This window comes from Eleutherodactylus coqui, chromosome 1 (genome assembly GCF_035609145.1).
Source record: "Eleutherodactylus coqui strain aEleCoq1 chromosome 1, aEleCoq1.hap1, whole genome shotgun sequence".
NCBI lineage: Eukaryota > Metazoa > Chordata > Amphibia > Anura > Eleutherodactylidae > Eleutherodactylus > Eleutherodactylus coqui.
The window spans coordinates 74,645,435-74,670,073 of record NC_089837.1 but is presented as its reverse complement, the minus strand read 5'-3'; the positions used below and the strand labels follow the sequence as shown (position 1 = coordinate 74,670,073).

The 24,639-nt window shown below is 42.1% G+C and overlaps 1 protein-coding gene across 1 annotated transcript in view; it reads left to right on the top strand.

Moving 5' to 3' along the window:
* The window catches only part of HPCAL1 (hippocalcin like 1), a 185,430-nt gene that overhangs the window by 93,130 nt on the left and 67,661 nt on the right, over positions 1–24,639 (top strand). Inside the window, exon 3 of the mRNA XM_066597322.1 lies at positions 21,030–21,100. The gene's annotated coding sequence lies outside the window, so the exon portion shown is untranslated. The remainder of the gene's footprint in view (positions 1–21,029; positions 21,101–24,639) is intronic.

Here is a 24,639-nt window from a genome sequence, read left to right as displayed (position 1 = left end):
TGATTTTATGCCATTTCCTTCCTCCCTCTGCCTAATTTTTATGATCTTGAAAACCATTTTTTTTCAAATGAGGCTGCAGGGTCACTATTCTGAACTCCTGACATCATGGTGCCCACTATGTGAGTGCTGATGCCACAAGAACGGCCAGTAATGCTGCATCCTCTAATTGGCTGGAGCCATCTGGTGACTTCCTGTGAAGACATTTTCTACAACAAATATTGGGAGGATGCTGGGTCTTAAGTAATCAGACAACCCCTTTCAAGTTCGTGACCTTCTGACCATTAAGACTGAGAGAAGTGCTCCAGAGGTATGGATCTAAATAAAAGGAAACTCCAAAAAAACAGAGGTGACTTACCTGGCGTGATGGGTCTACTCAGAATAGCGGCAGACGGTCACAACGCAAGTCCACAAAGCTTATTGGGTACTGGGTTGAGATGGCCAAGAGTTTCCCTCTTAAAGTGCATCCAGGGATTACAGCCATCAACACTGAAAGCCAATGAACTTACTTCACAGGGGGGTCTGTTGAGACCCCCCAGTGAAGTATGTTTGTTGGCTTTCTATGTTAATGGCTGTAATCCTTGGAGCGCCTGGTTTAGTGTTATTCATTTTAATTTTCACCCATTAAGATAGATGAACATTTTTGCTGCTTGTTTTACCCCTTAAATTGAGTTTTGAGGTAATTGGGGTTTGTACACTGAATCGGGAAAAGCAAACAAAACTTCAAGCAGGATTTAGAGGATTATTCTTTTTATTTTCTTTTTTCTTCCAACTTTTTCCCCGTCCCACACTCCTCATTCTATCATTTTCTGAAGTTCATAAGTAAACAGTGATCCTTTGAGCAATGAACTTCTTGTCCTTCAGTGAGCAGAAGGAGCAATATTAACATTAGGGAAGTCAAAGGACAAAACAGAAGGCAATATGTTCAAAAGCCTAAAATAGAAGTAAAAAGGACATAAAAGTGGAGTGTTTAAGAAATTGATGTAGTTCTGGTAAAAAATTCTCAGAATCTCTTCAGAACTCACATAAAATGTAAGGAATCTGATTTATCCTTGGATGATTTCCTGGTAGAAGGCCACCCAGAATTCATTTTCAGGCAGCATCTTTAAAATTTTTTGTGGATCTGTATGGAAACAGATTGGATTTCTCACATGAAAACAACAGTTTCTTAGAAATGTACTTGGCTTTTTCAAGTCCACAGGTAAAGAACAGATTCCAAGGGGCAGAAGTTGTAAGGAGGAGGGCCAAAATGAGTTTCTCCATGACTTTTTGTTGTTCCTTTTGGGCAAATATAAGATTGTTTCTCTAGTAGAAAACATGTAAAATCTGTGGAGAGGCAAGAATAGGTCAGACAACATCGATTCAGACTGGTTGGGTTGGCAATTTTTCTTCAGCTTCCTCCTAGGAGCATTGAGATAAAGTAGATGTCCGGAAAAACATGGCAGCATTCTTCAAAATGGTGCATTACTTGTCCTTATTTTGTGTGTGGTATCTCGGCTTAGCACTGTTCTTTTAAAGGGAGCTGTCATATTCATCTAATCTTGGACCCCTCTTAAATATCTAACCTAAACATGGTCTTGGTTATGTAAAAGATTTTTTTTCTTTAAGGAAAAGATCTCCTCATACAACACAGAGGAAGTGAACCAGTAGACCTAAGAGATCACAAAGAATTTGCCATTACCAAGGGAAATAGTTTAATTAGTTTTTGGAGTTTCCACTTCCGCAGAAAACACAACAAAAGCCTGTTACCTACAACTTCCAGTATATATAGAGCTTGTTTACAGGCTAGCACTGTAGCTCCGCCCACAAATCACAGGCCCTACAACTTACTAGCACCAACCTCCTTCTCATTTGAGATGCCAGAGACGTGAGTAATACAGCGCAATGTTTCCACTTCTGTCCTCCCATCATACACTGCTCACAGGATGTTGGTGGCTACGGACAGGGGAGGAAGTAGCAAATGCAGATATGTCATGGGAAGTGGAGATATTTTTCAGGAGGAAGGTGATGTGACATAAAATGAAAAAAGTAGCTAGACTAGGTACAGTGAACCTATTACATGACTTATTGTGGTGGTATACATTTTAAAATGTTAGTCTGTGTCAGAAATAACCCGTTAATGTGATCACTTAAGGGCTGCTGAGAACTCTGTGCATGAATAATCAATACACACTAGGTCCCTGCAGAAAATAATGATCCACTTATCATCTGTGCTAAATTTTTCTTCTCATGCATTTAGAAAGCCTTACACTTGGTTTACATGCTCTCCTACATTCTTTTGTTATGGTGTCTTCCATACACTGCACATGAAGAAAACAGCAGATTCTGCTCCCTAACTGTCTGTAACACACAGATACATAACCTAATCATGTAGAAAGCTAGAGGTGTGATTTCAGTAGCTAAAACACAGTAAACAATCTCCATTAGCTCATATTTGTACGAGTCTGCTTCTCTACTCCTCCCTCACCCCTCTGAGCTCATAGACTTCAATGCTCTGCATAATTCATCCACCTCCTCCAATTCCTGTTTTCTATCTTGGTGCTCTACTGCTAGAGATTGCCATCATTGGACAGTAAATTAGAAGGAAGAGAGACCCCTAGTGGCCAACACTTTTAGTGATTTTTCAGCACAAAAGTTAAGTAAATTGCACTTTTGCTAGTTATCACAGTAGCTATCATATTAACCTTTTCCAATCCACTGTCTAACCTGTGAAGACATTGTGATTTAAGGCTGTACAGTTTCGATGTTGGAAAACATCCGTCGGCGTTATCTTACTGCATATTGTCAGCCTCTCTGCTGTTAGAGCCTATCCAACGTGTCCCCTCATGCAGTACTGGCTTTAGCCAGCAGATAGCGCCGTTGTATAACGGCAGTAAAAGAGTAAGCCCCCTAGAAAAACCAGGATACAGATAAGATTGCAAATGGTTAATACAACTTGTTTGAAAAGTTAGTGACCAGTTACAATTCCCAGCTTCTGGCTCTTGCTTTGTATATTCGTCTTTTATAAATATTTCTGACCAGGATATTTTGGAGATTATTGATTTATTTTTTAGAATTCTTTAATACATTTTATATTTTCATCTATTTTCATCTTTTAATTTCATTTTCTTGATCTTGAATACCAAAAAAAATTTCAAAAACATCCACCTGAATGGAACTTTTAGTGCTCCTACAATCCTTGGCATTTTAATATAAAATGCCCCAGCTTTTGAATGCCAGAGGTCAATTTTATTATCTTTTTATTTTGGACTTGCATTTAAGAAAAATGTTTCAGAAAATCTGAGTTTGGGAGAATTACCTATTATGTTTGTGCTATTCATCTTTATTTTCTCATAATGCTCAGAGAAATTGAATTATACCATTAGTGTAATAGAAGAAATATATTTTGAGCTCCAGGTTCTCCTGTAATGGGTAATGTGCTCATTGGAAAGGGCTTGATTTGCAAAACCCACCTCCGGGGCACACTATGTAGCAGCTGCTCGCATTTTTTTATCATTTTTGGTATTTTCTCTATCAGTCGTGGCCTCATTTGAACCATGTCATTATTATTATTATTAGAATGCTCCTTCTGCATGGCTTTTCCCCCATTAATTATGTCTTAGTTTTTCTATTTTGTGTAAGCAGCCGCAAATTTATGCTTGTGCCATTAGTATTTTATAATGGCGAGTTGTAATGAAACCGCACCCGTAGATACTAATGCTCGGTTAATTGTAGGTCATGCAATGTGCTTGTGGTTTCCGAGCTTTTGTCTTGTTTCTTGTTATTTTTTCTCTCTTAGGGAAAACTGGGAATAGATCCAAATTACTGAAGTATAAAGAAACAATTTAAGCTTTTTGGTGTTTATCCATTCCTGGTTTTTTAGAAAATAAATTGCAATTCATTTTCATATACCCTATTAAGAGAATTCTCATTCAAAAAAGGGTTCCTCTTTTGGGATCCTCATCTATTAGTCAAAGTGAAAAGCAGCTACAAAGAGCATCTCGTGCTCTGGAGGACCCAACATTTCCATGCATGACTACTGAAAAGCCCAATGATTTCAATGGGAACTATGCAATACTCCGTTTTTCCTGTATTGGCACTGCAGGGGATTCATTCATGGGTTGTAACTAATGGCACCAAGAAGACATGTTGTCATCTGCTTAATTTCAACGAACCCTTCTAACAAAAAGGAATTGTCTAAAGTTGCCAACTCTTAACTACAACCTACTAACTTTCTCAAGCTCGGACGAGCATGTTCGCTCAACTCTAGTTTTCACCCATCCAGTGAATAGGTGAAAAATGATAGATCACTGGGACCCTCAACAATCTTTCGTTTGTCCCATTTCTTGTCACTGCTGGATCGCTGCTCCAACTGGAGTGAATTTAGTACTGGCCAAGCATGCACAGTGCTCCTTCATTCATTTCAATGAGGCCGACAGAAATAGCCAAGTGTTCAATTCATTCTGGTTGGATCAGTGACCAGAAGTCCGGCAAACAAGACCTCCCATTCTTAGAATCGGTGGGAGTCACAGCGATTGAACATCCAACAATCTATGAGTTTTCACCTATTCAGTGCCCAATCTTGGTAATGCTCCTTTAATACCTAATGCTGCTGAAAAGTTTCTCTGAGATTTTGCTACAATGTATCCATTCATAGACAATTGCATAAACTTGATACGTTTTAGTAAACTCTGCTACCATTTTGTTTTGTTTTTCTCAAAACGTTTCAGCTTTAAAAACCGCATGATAAAAAAAACTTTTAAAATCCTTGGTTCATTATTTCTGATTGTGCTAAACTACTACTTTGTGGTCATGCTCCCTTTAAGAGGTTATCTGAGTCTTTCCTCGGAATAGGCCATTATTATTAGATTCGTGGGGTCTGACTGAGAAGCTGTTTTAAAAAAGCTTGCATTATTTCCCAGGTACAGCTCCACTTTTAGTAGTGGCCTGTTATTACACCTGATTTGTTAATTTTGGACTGAGACAAAGCCATAGTAAACTGTAATACTAGGCATAACTGATACTGTAAGCCATTCAAACAGCTGATGGTTGAGGGTGCTGAGCAGGGGGGTAGCTAATTGCCCGCATGCAAAAAGTTCAGCTTCGGCCCCTGCTCCTACTGATCTTCAAGGCTGCCGGCCATGGACTTCTGAAACATTCTACTGCTTCACGGGTATCTTAAGGGTACGTTCACACGTAGCATAGTTTGGTGTGGATTTTCCGCAGAATCTGCTCTGGAGTAAAGTTTTTACGGACCCCTTCTATTGAGTGGATGAAATCTGCTATGGATCCATGGCAAAAAAAAAATAAAGTAAAATTCACAGTACAAAGCATGCTGCAGATTTTGGAGTCTATCTTTGCCAAAATCCGCAACATGTGAACGTATCCAAAGTGGCCCACTGTTGCAGCACTGGCTGCGAGGGACTAAGTTTTAAAATATTAACCACTTAGGCCTAAAGGGCATACAAGTATGCCCTCTGGCTGCAGGGCTTGTATGGAGCTCGATTGAAGGTCGATCCCGCTTCATACACAGTGGGTGCTGGCTGTCTTTGACTGCTGACACCTGCCCGCAACAGACGCAATTGGTTCTCTAGCTGATTGTGGCTTTTCCCCCTTTCCAATCCAATTTTGGATTCAAGGTTTCCTAAAAGGCTTTCTCTTTTTGCTGTTATACAACGCTGCCATCTACTGGCTAAAGCCAGTGTGTGTGTGCCAGAGAGGCTCTGACAGCGGAGTGGCTGGAAATAAACGCTAAGAATACCCTGTTGGATGTCTTCCTACATTCTGATTAAAGCTTGTACAGCTCCAATGTCAAAAGACATCAGGCAGTGGATTGGAAAGGCTTAACTCTTCAAATACCACTGTCAATTTTGACACTTCCTCTAATTGCTTACTGTCAATAAATTCATGAATGGAGTTCCTACTCCTAAACACTGCACTTTTTTAGAATGCAAATGGACAAAACAAGCATGGAATACTGAGAGATTTCAGCTCTGAAGCCTAAAGATTAGTGAATTCAGTTCTGGGATATAATACATGCTGTAAATCAGGATTATTCCACGAAAAGCCATGTAATTTATTTTAACTCAACTTTTTATGTACACCATATGAGCATACTCTTCAAGATGTAAACATGCATAGCAGGGTATGTGATTGGTTACCAGGGGTGGGTTAGGCCAGGGGTCAGAGAGGCATGAGCCTGCTAGGCTCCAAGCAAGTATTTAGGACCACCTGGCCCATGCTCTTAAAAATCAGGCCAATGATGGAACTTATTATCTTAGACACACTTGCAGTACTGCCGTATCCCGTATCGTACTGTGCGCTATCTCATACAACGTTGCCTCACTCCTCCCACCAGCTCCAGCATACACACAGGCAGTCCATGCCCGATGGTGGTGGCCAGTGGCAGCAAAATTTCCGACACATTTCCGCATGAAGCGACAGCTTGGCCATAGCTTCCTGCCACAGTTTTAGAGGCGGAATCTGCACTGAAGATTCGAATTCCGCAGTGTGAACATGTACTAAGGATGGGCCACTACTTATGGGTCAGTGTTGTGCGATTGCCCCTCCGAAGGCTAAAAAATTGCCAACCAGCTCCTGTTGGTTACATGCATGTAGTGCAGCATATCAGATAATTATTATTTTTTTTCTGCGCTTTTAACACAAACTTTACAGAAACTACCGCTAGTCATAAAGTGTTTTCTTGTTCAGACATTCATATAAAGCGTCAGCTCCGGATTAGTCAGAAGTTCCTGCTTGCGTTTGATGCTCAAAGAGATGTGTGACAGACTTGTGTAATGTATTTCTGTTTCATCTCCTAATTTAATAACGCCTTTTATGTTCTTAAGATGCGGACGTGTAATGGCAGTTGTAGATAATGTGTATATTTGCAGCACAACAGGCGGTGTTCCATGGCTATTTTCCATAATCTTCACCCCCTTCTTCTTCTCTGTGCTCAATCACATTAATGCATGAAGTAGCTGTTCTCCTGTTCCTCACTGCCATTTCATGATGCAAGTGTCACATTTTGTGTAGCAAATCAGTCAGGGGTTGACACTTAAGTTATACGTGTTTCCCCCGAGGCGGAATGGGAGTTTGTTAGATTTGACTGGCGCAGAAATATTAGTTTTTTGTTTTGATTCTTTGGAATTCAGTTAAATATGTCCTATCCTAACCTTTAATAACCACCCAAGGAAAAGCGAGTACATACAGTAAATTATATACTGGTGCAACCGGTTTTACAGATAGTTAGGACTAGATGATGTGATAAGGTAACTAAGCAACACAATCTAACTTCAGGATATTTAACGAGGCTTGTGGAGGGAAGTTAATTAAAAAGAAAGTTTTTGTTTACCGTAGATTAAAAATTTCAACCCCAATTGTTGAGCTCTACAGCTAGTAGTCACTGCAATTACTCCTCTGTCTTCCAAATAGCTGTCGAAGGGCGTTCCTTGAGTCTGTAATCTTTATTTGCACTTTTACTTGTTTTAATGGTTTTATGGTTTTATTTGGGCGCCGTATCTTTAAGAGGTTTATGGATGGGTGATGTAGGCATGGCACAAGGTGACTTTCTGTTTTCTAGTGAGAGGTTAAAGGTTGCAGGAGTTGCAAACCTCATACCTCAGTGGTGACACAGTGTTGAGTCATATATCGGAGAAGGGAAGACCATTCTCATGGGCTGCCATTTAGAGAAGGCCTTTGTCTTAGTATGCCTGGCAAGTCAAGTTTTGATATCTAAGAAGTCTCGAAGTATCTGGAGTGCAGAATAAGCTGTTCCTTCTAAGGGGACTATGTTCTAAAGTCAAGAAACAAAGCTTTGCCCTGTGTTGTGAACTTGTAACCACCATTAATTGCCATGCTGGCAGGTTGTTGAGTTATGGCATTAAAAGACTTTGAGCAGGCAACAGGGTCATGAATTCGCTTGGTGATCTCCATACCGAAGAGCAGGTGAAAGGTCACACTTCAACTATCAAGGTGCCCTTGACTTCAGCATCTACGGAAGGCTAATACTCGTGGAGTCTAATTTAATCCACATCCAGACAACAGTAAGCTGAGCTACAAAACCACAACCATACCCCTTGTGCTTATTCCAGAACCTGCAGCCCAAGTTATTTCAGCCAACAGGGGTTTTACATAGTCATAGCAGGCTCCCCTTTCCTGAGTACTCGCAGCAGGGCTCTCCTATTTCCCCAGTGGTACGAGAAGGATCACTGTGCCTTTTCTTAGTGGTGAGAGCTGGACAACTTAGAGAATAGTTGTCTGAATCCATCGATTTCAACAGGACTAGCCAATTATCTTATGTGTATGAGGGCCTGCTGACTATACACATGATGTGGGGCAGAAAAAAGGTTTGGGCGTGGTGAAATTCAACCTGATCCTTTTGTTCGACCTGGAGAAAACATGCTGCCAGAGGAAAACTCATGAATGCTCAACCCAACTGAATATTCATCTATTTAGGGGAGTTGGGAGAAGTAGCTGTCAACCAAACTACCAACAACTGTTGAAGATGTCTGGGCATCTCTACCTCTTCTCATTCCACTTACTATACTCCCATTAATCTTGTAGCCATAGTAGGACTTGACTCCTTTTCCCCAGTGGCACAGCAGGACTTTTTCCACCTTTCTCTTACTACTTACAGCAGGGCCCTTCTTCTAGCCCAGTAGTCACAGAAGGACCTCTTCACATATACTTACCACATAGTTGTTTATAAATTCTATCACTTTTATACAGAACTTCTCACTACGGAGGTACGTAGGAGCTTCAAGCACCCTGAGGTTATGTAAAGGGGTATTCCCATCTTGGACGTTTATGGCCTATCCCACATCTAGGACCCCCACACCTACCTGAGAAACTGTAACTAACCACCCCAAACCTGACTGCATATAGTAATCAGAAGTTACAGAAAAGACTGAGCAGGTGGTCTTCTGAAGTTTGCATAACTCCCAAAGAAGTGAATGGGAATTAAAGAAAGAGTGTATCACAGTTAGAGCAATTTCTGTAGCTCCCAAGTTACAGAAACAGCATAGCTTGTTATGTTGCGCCGTCTACATAACTCACATTCACTTCTGTGGGAGGTACAGAAACAGCATTTTTGTTCTCCCTGCCATGGAATACAGAGGCTCTTTTAATGTGTATGATCACATATGCTATGTTATCTTTTAAAAGACTATCAAGATGTCCTGATGTAATGATGCTGTCAAGTAATAGTTTTTGTTCAATTGATCTCGAAAGAAATCTATAGTGAAATGGAAGAATTTTGCTGAGGTTAGGTTAATTGGAGAATCCATTTATATAGATCCTACATGCACTGAGCAACGTATAGGACAATGTGCCTGGACAGAATAACTTCAAACATTCATGGTTACACAATGATGCTGAATCCTAATAATGTCATACCAATACAGCCAAGTTTAATCACTCTTAACGCGTTCTGTGACAAAGTTTATTTGCCCTTCCAGTTGCTTTTCAATGGGTTTTGTTGTATTCAGACAAGATAATACTTTTTTAATGGTTTACTCCATGGTGTCTCACTCGCTGGAGGGCCAGGAAAATTGGGCATTGCTTGAAGACTAAAAGGCCCATTTAGACACAACGCGTATCGCTCACAATTAGCTCAAAAGCCATCTTTTGAGTGATAATCGTTGTGTCTAACAGGGCGGCCATCCTGCACTATTCGTTCATCGTTGACTTTTAGCAACTCTTACTGAAGGAGACTCTGGAACCCTTCGTAACATGTTCGTCGGGACTTTTTAATAACATGTGAGTCACTGGCAAGGGTGACAAAACGGTTAGTCTGGGCAGCTAGCCTGGCTATCTTGCTTGGCACACCATGCCACCCCGAGAGCCAGGTTTGCCTCAGTCATGTAGTCACCCTGTATAAGACAATTGTTGTGAAAGTTATCAGTTTGGCTACATTGGTAGGTTGTATTCTAGAAACTGTAGGGTTACCAGCATGGTATTACATAGAGGCAAGAAGGGTCCATGGCAAGAACTAAAGCGGGACCTCCTTTAAGTGTTGGTTTTTTGTTGCCATAGTTGTTTGACATTTTCCCTATATTTTTTAAAAATTAAAAATAGTCATGTGACCCCTTACCTTTGTCCCTTTGTAAGCTAATATTGTGGATGATGGTAATCTGACACACCTTCCCATTACACAATGGACATTACCTGGAGCATTTTTTCTTCATGGGCACAATAGCAATGATTCACACTATGTTCCACTAGACCCACCACCACCTATAAGAGACCAATTTAATGCATGTGTTGTCTCAAAAGTAAATCCAGTATGACATGTCCACATGTTACCCACAAGACAAAGTAGAAAAAAAGAAACCTTAGACAGTTTCTTAATCTCCGATATTAAAGGAGATGTCCCGCGCCGAAACGGGTTTTTTTTTCTTTTAAACCCCCCCCCCGTTCGGCGCGAGACAACCCCGATGCAGGGGTTAAAAAAACCACCCGCACAGCGCTTACCTGAATCCCGGCGGTCCGGCGTCTTCATACTCACCTGCTGAAGATGGCCGCCGGGATCCTCTGTCTTCGTGGACCGCAGCTCTTCTGTGCGGTCCACTGCCGATTCCAGCCTCCTGATTGGCTGGAATCGGCACGTGACGGGGCGGAGCTACACGGAGCCGCTCTCTGGCACGAGCGGCTCCATAGAAGACTGCTGAAGACCCGGACTGCGCAAGCGCGGCTAATTTGGCCATCGGAGGCCAAAAATTAGTCGGCACCATGGAGACGAGGACGCTAGCAACGGAGCAGGTAAGTAAAAAACTTTTTATAACTTCTGTATGGCTCATAATTAATGCACAATGTACATTACAAAGTGCATTATTATGGCCATACAGAAGTGTATAGACCCACTTGCTGCCTCGGGACAACCCCTTTAATCTTTATCTCCAACAGACTAAATATTATGGATACAATCTATTGGCCAAGTCCATCGTGTTATAAAGCAAGAGGTTTATCTCCAAAACCTGCTTTATTCACGGAAATCCTGATGGCTGTTGTCTCTCTCCTGAGGGTAAAGATGATTCAGACCCTCCTTACGTTAATCTCCTGTTGGACACGATTCTGATGTGAAATGTTGTGTTTGTTGCCGCATCTCAATTTATCTCCTGTAAATCCTGTAACCTGTTAACCGAGTCTAATTAAATCTGAACTTGTCTAAACATGAATTGTCACACCTGCGCCGTCCGCCCCGCTCATAAACAACGGAAGATTCAGAACAAACCTCAAATTGACCCCAAATGTTTATGACATTCTGGCTTTGATGTTTTTGTATAGCCAAAATTAAACTCTAAAGCCAAAAGTAATATTGAAGATTACAAATGTAACATACGGCATGTATGTAGGCTCTAGTCTTATTCTTATAAGCTTCTTTTGTTCTTTTTGTATTTTGAAAACTGCTTCCTAGAGATGTCCATGACGTTGTCCTATTGGACAATTATTGACCCTTAAATGGGTGGTATGAAATTAGAAAATAAAGGTATGCTTTGTTTCTGGAAACGGCGCCGCTTATACCCTATGGACGACATCTGGTATTACAACTAAATCTCTTTTGTTGGAATAAGACTGTGCTGCAAGATCGGACAGAGCCCATAAACACCAAGTTTAGTATTTAAAACAAGCAATCCTCGGGTTTCATGACAGAATTTTGGCCCAGGACAGGAAGACCTGTCATTGTACTTCTCTACCTGTGTCCCTTCGATCTGCCGATTCTGGATGCCATTTTTGGCAATTCAAGATGGTTGACTTAATCTTCAACTACCTAATCCCCACAGTGCATTGACAGTGTTAGGCTGCAAATGAACTATACCTGCTCTCTGATTGGTTAGCTCTGGTCAATTAGTGAGTAATGCATAGTGTGAATTAGGTTTTGAAAATTGCGGTGGTCATCTTGGACCGCTCAAAATGAGGCCCAAAACTGGTGGATCAGAGGACATTGGCAGAGAAGAACAGCAGCAGTTAATATATCCCATCCTGAAGTCCTGGGACAAAATTCTGTCACGTTAAGTGAAATCTAGTCCATCACTGTTCCTCCTCTCTAAGGGTGTTCATGTAGGAGAAGATGGACAGAGTAAAAGAAAAAAAAATGTTCCTCCTAGTCCTCAATCATATCACTGTAGCCCTCAATGGTGGTGGAATAGGAAGGCACTATTCCACAGTGACTAAACTATACTCTCAGACTCAAATCTAGATTTCCCCAGGAGTGGCTTCTTGTGGCGTTTTTTTTTTTTTCAATCGTGCTGTGTAAGGCCTTAGTCAGACGGGCGTTTTTTCGCGCGATTTGCGGATCGCATGACGGATGCGCATCCGCAAATCGCGTGACTGGTGCCCGAAAATCGCCCGAAAATCTGCTCCTAGCCGCGTTTCATTAGAAACGGGCAGGAGCTGTCCAGCGCATTGCATTCAATGGAGCCGGCAATACAGCCTGCTCCATTGAAAGCAATGCGCTGCGGGCGAGTGTGGGATGAATTGTCGGGAAGGGCTTATATATTTAAGCCCTTCCTGACAATTCATCCCGCGCACGCCGGCAGCCCATTGCTTTCAATGGAGTCGGCTGTATTGCCGGCTCCATTGAATTCAATGGGCAAACATCGTTCTTCTCTGTTACAGCTGTGGCAGAGAAGAAGGATTTGTCTTCTATATGTTCTCAATGGGGTCGGCGCTGCTGCCGCCGGCCCCATTGAGCGCATATAGAGAAGAGAACAGGAATCGCAGATCGCAGATAGGTGCGATCTGCGATTTCTGTTCTATAATTTATCGGACGAGCGCATAAAAAGCGCTCATGTGTCCGATACCATTGCAAAGCAATAGTTTTATAAAATCGCCGGACGCATGCGCATGCGCAAATCGCGGCAAAAAACGCCCGTCTGACTAAGGCCTAAAGGGTTTTTTTTGTGTGTGTGCTTTTTCCATGTTTTTTAAAAACACTGTGGCCAAATTTTAACTTAAAGGGGCTTTCCCCTCTTGCCCTAAGGCTGGGTTCACACAGGCCGGATTTGCAGCAGAAATTCCGTCTGGGGTTTCACCGCGGCAAATCTGCCTGCGGCCGCTAATCCCGAGATTGACCAGCCATGTGGACGGTGAATCTGCCACAGCAAAGCCGGCGATGCGGCGCATATTCGACGGCCGCAGCATGTTCATTTTTTTCCTTCTTCCTCTGCAGCCGCGCTCTCCTCTTTTGAAGCGCCGTCCGCAGCGGAAAAGCTAGCGGCCAGGCGGCTTCAAAACCCACAGCTAAGTGCCACGGGTTTTAAAGTAGCGCTTTTCCCGGCAGAAGTCTCGCGGTTTTTTGCTGCGACCAAACTGCGAGATTTCCGCCGGGAATCCGGCATGTGAGAACTCAGCCTAAAACTTGCATTTCTAAATTGGCGCTAGGCTCACCGATGCTCCTGTTCAGTGCTCTGGTGCAAAGTCATGTGACCCATGATGTGACCAGGTCTTCTGACTCCACTGATGTCCGTAAAGAGGTCATAGGGCATAGTAATGGAGAGGCCCTAGCCTGTTTACAGGACATCCCTGATGATGATTTATTTCGGAACATTCTCACATTGACTTATTGACTGCAGCAGTCAACCATATCACCACTGCAGTGAGTCAGAGGAGAGGAGAGTATGAACTTTTAAGTGCCATCGATGTGTATTTTTTTCAGACATCCCCTTGAAAGCTAAAGCAAATATTGAAGTAAACTGCACTACTTATTTGTATGCTTTCCTATCGCTTTCTCTTTTGGATTGGAATAACAAATAAAAAAACACAGTATCCCCTTCCCGACCGCCATACAGCTATGTACATTCTGACTGCCTATGCCCCTTGCAGTTAAGCAGTTAGAATGGGTACTGGTGTATCTTGTCAACACCAGAAGCTAGGGGCTGGCCAGCCTTAGATAGAGTTAACACTCTCTGTCACAACTCTAACTTCCAATTGGCTGATGGTTTGTCTGGATGTCCTCTATTGATTTATCCCTCTGCAATCCTTTCGTCTCCCGGCTACTGCCACTGTGGCAGCAGGTCTCCCTTCTCCCCTCGTGGCTCCTGCGCTGACACTCAGACCCGCAGCCACTCTCCAATTTCCCCTCCCAGCTCCTGCACTGATAGTGACCCCCGTTAAATGCAGTATAAGCTGAAATGTGTGCTGAGGGTAGTACTCTGCTGCTGAAGGCGGCCGCGTGCTGTCTCTCTCTACCCGTCCCCTGCCGGCTGTGACATGCCCCTGTCGCCCCGCATGTAGCAGCGGTCCTAACTCTGACACAGCGAGGAGCAGGCCTCTCTACAGTGGTAGGTGACCGGCGTCCCGACAGCGGGGTCCAGAGGAACACTGTTCGCGGACAGCGTAGGGAAAGTGTTTTGCACTAAATAATACAGCGGGCCCTGGAGGAGAAGGAGGAACATACCCTACTTGCCAGAGGTTAGCAGAGCAGAACCCAGAAAAGCGCCTTATCAAAATATCAACAGCAGCTCGGGGAAGGTGTGTAGCCAGCATCCAATCCTGAGCTGTAGGTGTTCCCTGTAGCTGTGGCAGGCCAGCCCATGTCTCCACCTATAAGTCTGGTGGAGACAAGATATACCAGTACCGTTAGAATGTATGTAGATGGCAGCATATGCTGTTATTTGGTGCAGGCTCGGAAGCCAAGCCTGCCCCGTACATAGTCGGTATTGGCTTTCTTTGACAGCGAACTCCCACCTACAACCCAATGATCTGAGATTACTCCAATCACGGCTATTAACCCTTTAAATGCCACTGACAATTCTGTCAGAATAATTAAATATCCCAATCAAGATTCACATGTCGCGAATGTCCCCCCACGATGAGACTGCAGGGTGCCATGGTAGCATAAGGCCTTCTGAAGGCTGGGCTGTGGCACATCTCAATAGAATGCCTTTTTAAATACAGTATAATGCGACACCATTGTATCGCAGTATACTATATAAGTGATCACACAATTGCAAGTTCAAGTTCCATATGGGGACTGAAGAAAAGACTAAAAAATAAGTCAAATTAAGATTTTTTTCATTTTGTAAAAAAAAAAAAATGTAAAGCCCCCCCCCTTTTCCTAGTCATCGCATAAAAAAATCTTTTAAAAAAGGGCATTTCTGTAAAAGTCAAACTCATCAAAACACATTGTGTTCCCAATATGCGATTAATAGTTAAAAAAAACTTTAAAAAAACATACGCAATGCCAGAATTGTGTTGTTTTTTTTTGTCACCTCGTCTCCAAGAAAAAAAAGTAATCAAAAAGTCGTATGTATATCTACAGTGCATGTCACAAAAACGAGCCATCGAACAGCTTCATCCATGGAAAATTTTAAAAAGTTATGGAGGTCAAAAGATGGAAACAAAAAAATAGAATACCTTTAAAAATAATTTCTTTCTAAGTAGTACTACATAAAAATATATAAATTTGGTATCGCAGTAATCATACTGACCCACAGAATAAAGATGACTGAATGCCATAAAAGTATTAAAAAAAACAACAAAATGGCGTAACAGCGTTTTTGGTTTTTTTTCTTTCTATTTTTTTTTTCCATTTCACCCCACTTAGGTATTTTTCAAAGTTTTCCATACATTTTATAGTATAAATGGTACCATTAAAAGATACAACTCGGCCCTCAAAAACCCAGGCCTCCTATAGCTATGTCACCATAAAATTTTTTTTTTAAAGTACTGTAATAATTTTTTGGGCTGTGGGGAGAAAAAAATGAAACCTGTGTGTGTGTGTGTGTGGGGGGGGGGGGGGGGGGTGTTAAAACTTGGAATTTATTAAATCAATCAAAGCAAAGCTGCATATGTCATGTGGAAAAAGTGGAAAAAAGGTTATGGTATGCAAAACAGTTACAAACCTATCCCATTTATAGCCGTGGATACCGGAGCTACAAACTGTGACCTGGATAGAGGAGCATCCATGGTCATGAAATGGTTAAAAACTTAGCTATAAAAAAAATATGCTACCCCGAAAGCCTAGGTAAAAACACATTAAATTAATGGCATTTTTTTTTTATATGCAAAAACACAGCAAAAAACGTTGTGTGAAGAAAAGCCTAATAGATTATTTGAACATAGATCTCCAAAGCTCGGCAGCCCTTTTGATGTCTGTAAGTTATGAGACGCGGTGCCTGATGTTACTTTCTTCCTCTTTCCTAGCAGAATTTTAGATGAAAAGAAGAATTTCAGTATATAAATCCTTAGAATGCGGCTCATGTGTTTAGTGTTGTGCCACATGCCAGAAAAACCTATAAAACAGGCTGACAGGCCGGGGAGATAACCCAAAGTTGTCAGGCAACAGACTGTTAATAATGGCCCCCATGATACAACTCTGCTGCGCTGATGTCATAACAGATAACGCTACTGGCAAAGTCCTGATCATTCATCACCGCTGTTGATTCAGTTCAAAATTTAATTAAAGGGAATCTGTCACCACATTTATGCGGTACTATCTAAGGGTTGTAGAAACTAGTGACAGGGACATTGATTGTACTTTTTTCTCTCAGTACGCTTCAGAAAATCACATTTCCTGTGCCGTTTGCAAACCTTCAGCTTCCTGCTCCACCATTGATGACCAGGCTTAGCTATGCGTGATCCATGCGGCCGGTTTGTAGGGGGGAGCACCAAGCAGATGTAGGCTGGGGGCGATTTTCCCACTTAGGTCTGCCCGACCAGATGATCATTTTCCTCAATGGGACAGCATCTTGTGGAGCCACATAAATCATCATCCTTCTCCTGCCTCTGTCTCCAGGATGTTCCAAGGCACTGTTGCAAGCCTATCGGTGCCCCCGCAACACAGGTCCTTAGTTCTGCTAGTGAATTTATGAGCTTGGTTCTGGGGCTGTATTTATGTTATGAGCTTGTTTCTGGTGCTGTATTTGTTATAAGCTTGGTTCTGGTGATTTTATTTATGTTATGAGCTTTTTTTTACTTGTGCTGTATTTGTGTACGGAGCTTGATCCTGTCACTGTATTTATGTTATGAGCTTGATTCTGCCACAGTATTTATTCACCAAACTGTTCTGGTGCAAATATGCTGCTATCTTGCAGCTTTCTGCACAAGAAGTATACAGGCAGACTGCCTATCTGTGCAATATATAGTTTATTTTCTTATGACTGGAGGAGCGCCCAAAATAATTTTACAGACAGTGCCATCTACCCTAAGGCTGGCACTGCCACCATTTACTTGTAGACCACAATATAATTTTCACTTGCAGCCTACCTGGTTTCACTCTTTCTAAACAGACTGGCTGCGCAGGCATAGTAGTCACTATCGTCACTATATGCAAATATATACTCATTATTGGGACCCCTCACTTCTTAGGAAAATAGGGGTTCCCTTAGGGCTGTTTGGCCATCCTATCCAGTAAGGAGAGACTGAGATGTGGCCGTGTATGTGCATTGCTTTCGGCATTGAAATCGGATAGACTTGCTGGCTCTGTTATGGCTCGCTCACACGGGTGTATGTCAACAGTCATACATGGTGCTAAGAGCACATTGAATTCTATTGGCTTCTCACGCCTGGCCTATATTGGTGCATATTACATGGCAATGTAGGCTATGGGGATTTAACATATGCAGAAAATATGGAGTCTCAGACGTAGAAGAGGGGTAGGGGCCTCCACAAAAGGCCAACAACCCCTTTTTAAAGCAAATATATAATCAGATAATAACCTATGCTTCAAATAAATTTATATGTTGAACATATTTGAAAAAAGAGGGTGATGATTCTGCAAATTTTTTTATGTCATTACCTATAAAGATGAGCAAGCACGCTCGGATAAGGCAGTTACTCAAGCGAGCCTCGCTCTTCTCGAGTAACTGTATTCTTGTCTGAGCGTGCCCAGCAGTGGGGGGAAAGAGAGATTTCTCTCACTCTCCGCCTGCGCTACACCCCGCCGCCCCCTCGAGCCTGCTCGGACAAGAATGCAGTTACTTGAGAAGAGCGATGCTCGCTCGAGTAACTGCCTTATCCGAGCATGCTCGTTCATCTCTAATTATCTATATAAAAGAATACATTTTAAAAATCCTGAAATCTTGTAGTTTTCACACTCATCACTGAGCCTCATAATTTCCTGTTCTGTAAAGGTCACTTCTCAGTAGTCATCTCATTATCATAACAGGCAGCATTACAATGAAAAGTAACACATATACAAAGATACCACAAGATCCAGTATTCACAATAGGTGATCGTCCTAGATCACAGAGAATGCCCAAAACACTCTATATGTCAATAGCTGCAGAGAGGTAGCTTTAGTTGGGGCTTCCTCTACCGTGGGAAATCAGGATGGAGACTCCAAACAGGTAGTTATCACCACAGGAACCGAGATATCTGTATTGGGGTTTGTACAATTTTGGGCGTCATAGTGGTCTTGCTGGCATACACTGCGACGCAAGCTCATAAGACAATCGTGTCCCCGATTTGGCGAGGCTAAATTCTGCTTTGGCCTATGTCGATTTGCCTCAAACACAATCCTGGGCTTGGCAACCCAGTGGATACTTCAGGTGCAGCTCTGGAAGGATGGAGCCTCACTCAAATATTTTGCTGCTGAATCAACCTTAATCTGAAGAAACAAGTACAACGTAAAGGCTTGAATTGGGCCTCAGTCAACATGCACAAAATAATAAACCATTTGAACCTGAATGCCTTACTCAAGCCATAGCTAACCGCTCAGGATACAACTAGTCCTCTTGTAAGTACTCCCGCTGCTGGTTATATTTGCCGTTGGCATGGTAGTTAACTAGCGGTAGGAAATACAGAGGGTCAGGCCGACTCCTAGCACTTAGCCGAGAGGAGAAATCTCACCCTTGGCCTTGTGAGCCAGCCTATAAGGCTTTATGCTGGTTGCCCTGTAGGACTTCGCTTCCTGAAAACTATCCAGCAGCATCCATACTGGAGCACACATTTTAGAAACAGGAATGGCCTCAGCTCCAAAAATCGATCACTCCCCTCCTCACTCCACCGCTGACTTAAACGAATGGCATTCAAGTGCACAAGTAAACAAGGCAGTGGTACAAACCCAACAATAGGCCTAAGTGTGGTTTCACATCTGCGTCAGGAATTACGCTTTCCTGTTCCGTTCGGGAGCAGGAAAGGGGAATCCCTGCATCCGAATGGCTCCATCTCTGGACTGAACCGAACTGCGCCGGACAGCCCTTATTGACTATAATGGGGTCCACTCGCTTTACACCCAGCTGGCCAGCTTTTGGACAGAAGAAAGCACATTTTCTTCCAGCCACATCTGTGATAGAACCTCCGGCTGGAGGTTCCAACACAGATATGAAACCACCCTTTCTGCCCGGATGTGACCAGATATTGCTGTCTTTTTTTCTTTGCATTATCTTCTAGGTTTGGAAGACTTCTCTTGGATGGGAGGGTATTTAAAAACAAAAATTATGGGGAAACAGTCTGCAACTGAAAAGTTGGCACAGTGTGGTGGTGTTCCTTTTAAAGAAATCCCCACGCACTTCGTGATATGTCGGGCCAATAACACTCAGCACAAGCTGAGAACCAGACAGACGCTTCAGAGAGAGCCAGCAAATGTGTGGTTTCCTAAATATAGACCCAGACACAAATGATGTGCAGTAGGAATGAAAACGGGACGTGGGAGATAGGGGAAAATGCACTTTTATGTCCAATCAATTCACCTTTAAAAAGTGGCTCTTCTGGGACACAAGAACTATGTTTTTTCGTAATACAAAGCATATGATGGTACCAGAATAATTGGACGCTGAGCTCTATGTCACAGCTTCCAGGCTTCTCATTGCTCACTTACTATATGACATAACCCTGCAGCCCAGGTAAAAAAAACAAGGAGGCGTCTTTGAAGCCGTTAAAATGAGGATTACTTTCTGTAGGATTAGGGGGTTCAGGCATGTATAAGGGGGTGCATTAAGCTCAATACAATAAAAGAGGGACATCACACGCAGGGGCATAAGTAAAGGCTCAGGGGCCCTGATGCAAAATGTGAACTGGGGCCCCCCCTCTATCTGTATCTGTACCTGTACCCATACCTAAACCATGCTGCACAGAGGCATAACTTGAAGCTCCTGGGCCCCAATGCAAAACCTGTAACAGGGCCCCCAACTATAATGCTTTATTCATAGTACTGGGCTCCCTATATGGAGAATAGAGGCCTTATGGGCCCCCTATGGCTCCTGGGCCTGGGTGCAACCGCATCCCCTGCACCCTCTATAGTTACGCCCCTGATCACAGGGGCACCTGCAAAAATAAAACATGCAAGAGCAAGCAATACATTTGCAAACAGAATATAGGCAAATTTATTATAAGTCTCTGTTCACATAAGGTGGATTTCCAGTGCAAAAGTCAAGGCTCTTTATATACCACGAATCACTAACCAGAGTTTGTCCTTGACATTGACTGCTGTCCACAGCAGGGTTCACAAACATTTTTGCCTTCACAATAACTCACACTTTCTAAGGTCAATTTATTGGGGCAGCAATTAATGTATTGCTAACCTAATTTTTATTCTTGGAGTTTGGGGATACAGTATACAAGTACCGAGGATGAGGATATAGAGACTGTCAATGCACCTGCTTTGGGTTCCTTGGATAGAGGGGACACAACTCTGGTTGGATCTATTACCTTTGCTACTATTCGTGAAGAAGCGGTGGTACACGACCTGCATGAGGAACCACATTATTAGTAAGCAAGGGGTGGGGAATTGTGCCCAATTGCCATTGAAAGAGCAGAGAGGGGTAAGGAAACACTAGGATCTTCTGCCGTGCATTTCCATACCCAGCACCATAGTAGGATGCCCATTTTGATCTTTTGATATGGAACCTTGACTTTTCTATGTATGCCACTGATGCCAGGTAACTTGCATATAATGTATACATGTGTTTCTTGATTGGACTATAAAGGTCCTTGGCAGTGTTGCCCATTGCATGTCTATCATCATACATACTGTACTCCATATCCTTCGTTATGAGAAATATTCCAGTTTATGATGCTTATTTTCTGCAACCGGTAACATTTTACTTTTTCACTTTCCTGTCTATTCAGATCACCGTAGCAGTAATTCTACTTCTTTTCCTTCTCTGCAGCGTGCAAGTGGCGTTTTCTTGGAGGACATCTGTATAAACTTCCTGCAGCAGTTATTTCCACACCCATCGAGGTAAGTTTGACATTTGCTTATAACTTGCTTTGGTCTTCTGTTGATGTCTTTTTTTTTTCCAGTTGCTTAGTCTTTTATTAAAGGGATTGCAGTCCTCAAGACTGCCGTCTATAATCTATGACCAGGGAATGTCAGGTCTGGCTATACATGCCCCTACAGTAGCCACTGAAGAGAAAATGTAGCATTACATGCTGGCCATTCAAATCAATGGCTGTCTTTGTAATGCATGGACACACAAGGTCCATCAGAGCAGGAGCCACTCTTATAGAGCAGTTCTCTGCTGTGGCTCTTAGTAGGGCACATGGACACGGGTGGTCTTCACAGGATGACTTTTTATTAATGCGACAATTAAAGAAATATTCTGGGTGTGACAAGCTATCCTCTATCCATGTGGATAGAAGCTAAATAGCTGATCGGTGGGAGTCTGAACACTCGGACCCCCACTAATCTTAAGAATGGGGGTTGATTCAGTCCCCAAATGAACCGAGCGGATGTCATGCAGGCACACCGCCACGTGCATTTCAATGAGAGTGCCAGAGATTGCTGAGCGCTTGAACTCTGCAATCTCCAGCACTCTTATTGAAATGAACGGAGTGGCAGTGCGCCTGTGCAACCTGCGCTCCATTTATTTGGGGACAGACCCCACCTGCCATTCTCGTGAGCAGTGGGGGTCGAAGCGGTTGGACACTCGACAATGCTCTAGTTATTCCCTATCTCATGGATAGGAGATGACTTGTCACAACCTGAATACAGAATAAAGGGATTTTCCATCTTCTTTCCACACCAATTGGTAGTCCAAGTATATATCCAGATATATCTATGTGTACCTGCAGAAGACCTATTCAGATGATGAAGTTATGACTTTACTACATGCAGATATGGACTTATCTATGGGTAGACAGACATTTAGCTGAGTGGGTGGTTGCATTTAATGGTAGAAACCCACTCTAAAGGAGTTGTGCCATGGTCGAAACAGAATAGGGGATCCAGAGGATAAAGGATAACGTCCGTATAGAGATGGCCAAGTTCAAACACTCAGCAGTTCTCCCAATGAAATCAATATAGTGGCAGTGCACATACACCACCACCGCTCCATTCATGCAGGGACTTTCAGGCCCCCATTCTCCGAATCGATGGGCATCCAAGGAGTTGGACTCCCTCTGATAAGTTATCCTCTATCCAAAGGATAGAGGATAAGTTTTTATCTTGGCACTACCCCCTTTAAATGTTTTCGCAAGGTACAATATTCTGAAATGCTTTATACTGTAATATTAAGCTTTTTCCACAGTTACATGCAAATTTATAATGGAGCGTTGTGAGACCGTGTGTTTTCCTCTGTTGAACATGTTCACATACTGAAGCCATTGGCTTTATTCAGTTTTCAATATAATACAAAAAGTCAGGAAAAAAAATCTTTAAACCAAATGCAGCAATTAAAATAGCCGTGGTAGAATGCACACTGAAACTCAGGGGCCCTAACAGGCCGTCTAGTGACCCAATATTCCATATCGGATTGCATTTGTTCCATTCTCTTGCCTTCTTAGCAATTTTTAAAGTCCAAACATTTAGCAATGGGATTTGGAGGACTCCAGAATCAGGTACCATGCAAGAATAAGGGAACAAGAGAAAATACAGACACTAATAACACGTTTCGAGCATCTATCGAACTTTAAAGGACAAAGGACAGCAGCATATGTATATTGAATATAGTGTGTGTATATATGTATATGTGTGTGTGTGTGTGTATGTGTATGTGTATATATATATATACACATATACACACACATATATATATATATATATATATATATATATATATATATATATATATATATATATATATATATATATATATATATATATATATATATATATACATACACGTATATGAGCTGTATGGTTCTTCACTACAGGTCCAATTCAAGGGAAGGGGAGAATTACAATAGCACTTCCATTTTTATTGGGGAAAAACATAGATTGTCATTGGCCCACATGTAGTTCTTCAACCCTCTGTTAGGATCTGATCAGCCATTAGCAGGATTTTGGTAAAAAGTAATGCTTCCCCCTTCCTTTGGATGGATAACTGTCCCTAAATACCCAATATGATCTGTTGTTTTGCCTTTCTTTGTACAATATACAGTAGATGAAGTTAATGGATGTCCTTTTTGAGTCTCCGATTCACTCAATACTGCCTTCTAGTATTTTTATTAATACTTACATCAGTTTTGTCACATGAAGTGTGAATTTGGACTCTTCGAAGAGTTTAGCATGGATATTGTTTTCTGTATTATATGAAATCTAGTATGCAGGATGTATTTAGGTTGAATAAAGAACTTTCCTTCATCTAGAAATCTGGCACTCGATCCAAAGGAAAAATATAAAACCAAAGCTTTATTTCATGAGTTTAATAAGTAGTAAAATCAAGACATCATGGTTAGTCTACAAGTTTCAAACCACACAGGGTTCCTCCTCATGGCTTGAAACTAGTAGGCTATCCAGGATGTCCTAACTTTACTATTTTTAATCTTATCAAATAAAGCTTTGGTTTTATATTTTTCACTGGATCAAGTGCTGGACTATTCTACCTGGAATCTAGTGCTTTTACCCACTCTTGACGCAATATTATCTAGCACCACTAGTTTTTTTCAGAGACCTACAGAGATCAAACTAATTGGAGTACAGTCAAGTCTGGTGAGCAGTACTGCTGTGTCTGAATTACTACTTAATACGTTTTCACTGCAGCAGTCACTGGCAAAATCTAGTATTGCATGGTGGACATTTAGACATTCATTCGGTGGCCAGGTCAGGGTGCTTTTTTTAGCAGTCTTCACTCTGACTAATAGGAGGCAGTTGCAAGCAGGTTACCTCATTCTATCTAGATGTCCTAGCAGGACATGTAGAAAAGGGATCTTCTGCCAAGTTGGCTCCTTGCGACATGCCTGGGCTTTGATGCACTATTTCTGTAACTCCTATTCACTCCTATGGGGTTTATGGAAACCGTGTCAGACTGCCTGCTCAGCAGTTTCCATACTTCCCAGTCACCAAGTATAGTCGAGGACCGTGCAGGTCAGCTGAGATAGATGTAGGTCCTAGAGGTGGGTCCGACATCTATCAGACCTTATCATGCATCCTGTCGATATGTCATAAAAGACTGGGATGGCAATGCCCATTTAAATACTCCAAGGAAAGTGGAGCAGAGGGTGACCTAAATGTTTTTATCTTCCATTAACATGACAGGAAGTGTATTTTCAGCCTTGCTTCGTGTCCTTTTCACCCTCCTTCCTGTATGTCCAGGCATGTGTGTTCAAAGACTGGCTTTATATTAGTATATGTTACAGGCTTGTTCTGTTTCGTTTATAGAACTCAATAAGAATTGCAAGATGCAGAAATATATTTTGTAATTATGGATTTTTATATTAATAATAATATAGTAAATAATATCACTTATTTGGGCTTTTCAGGGGTTACATTGTAATGAATTTGGCCCACTTCACACTAGCATATTTGGGTCTGTCTGTGTGAAACCATGGACAGCACAT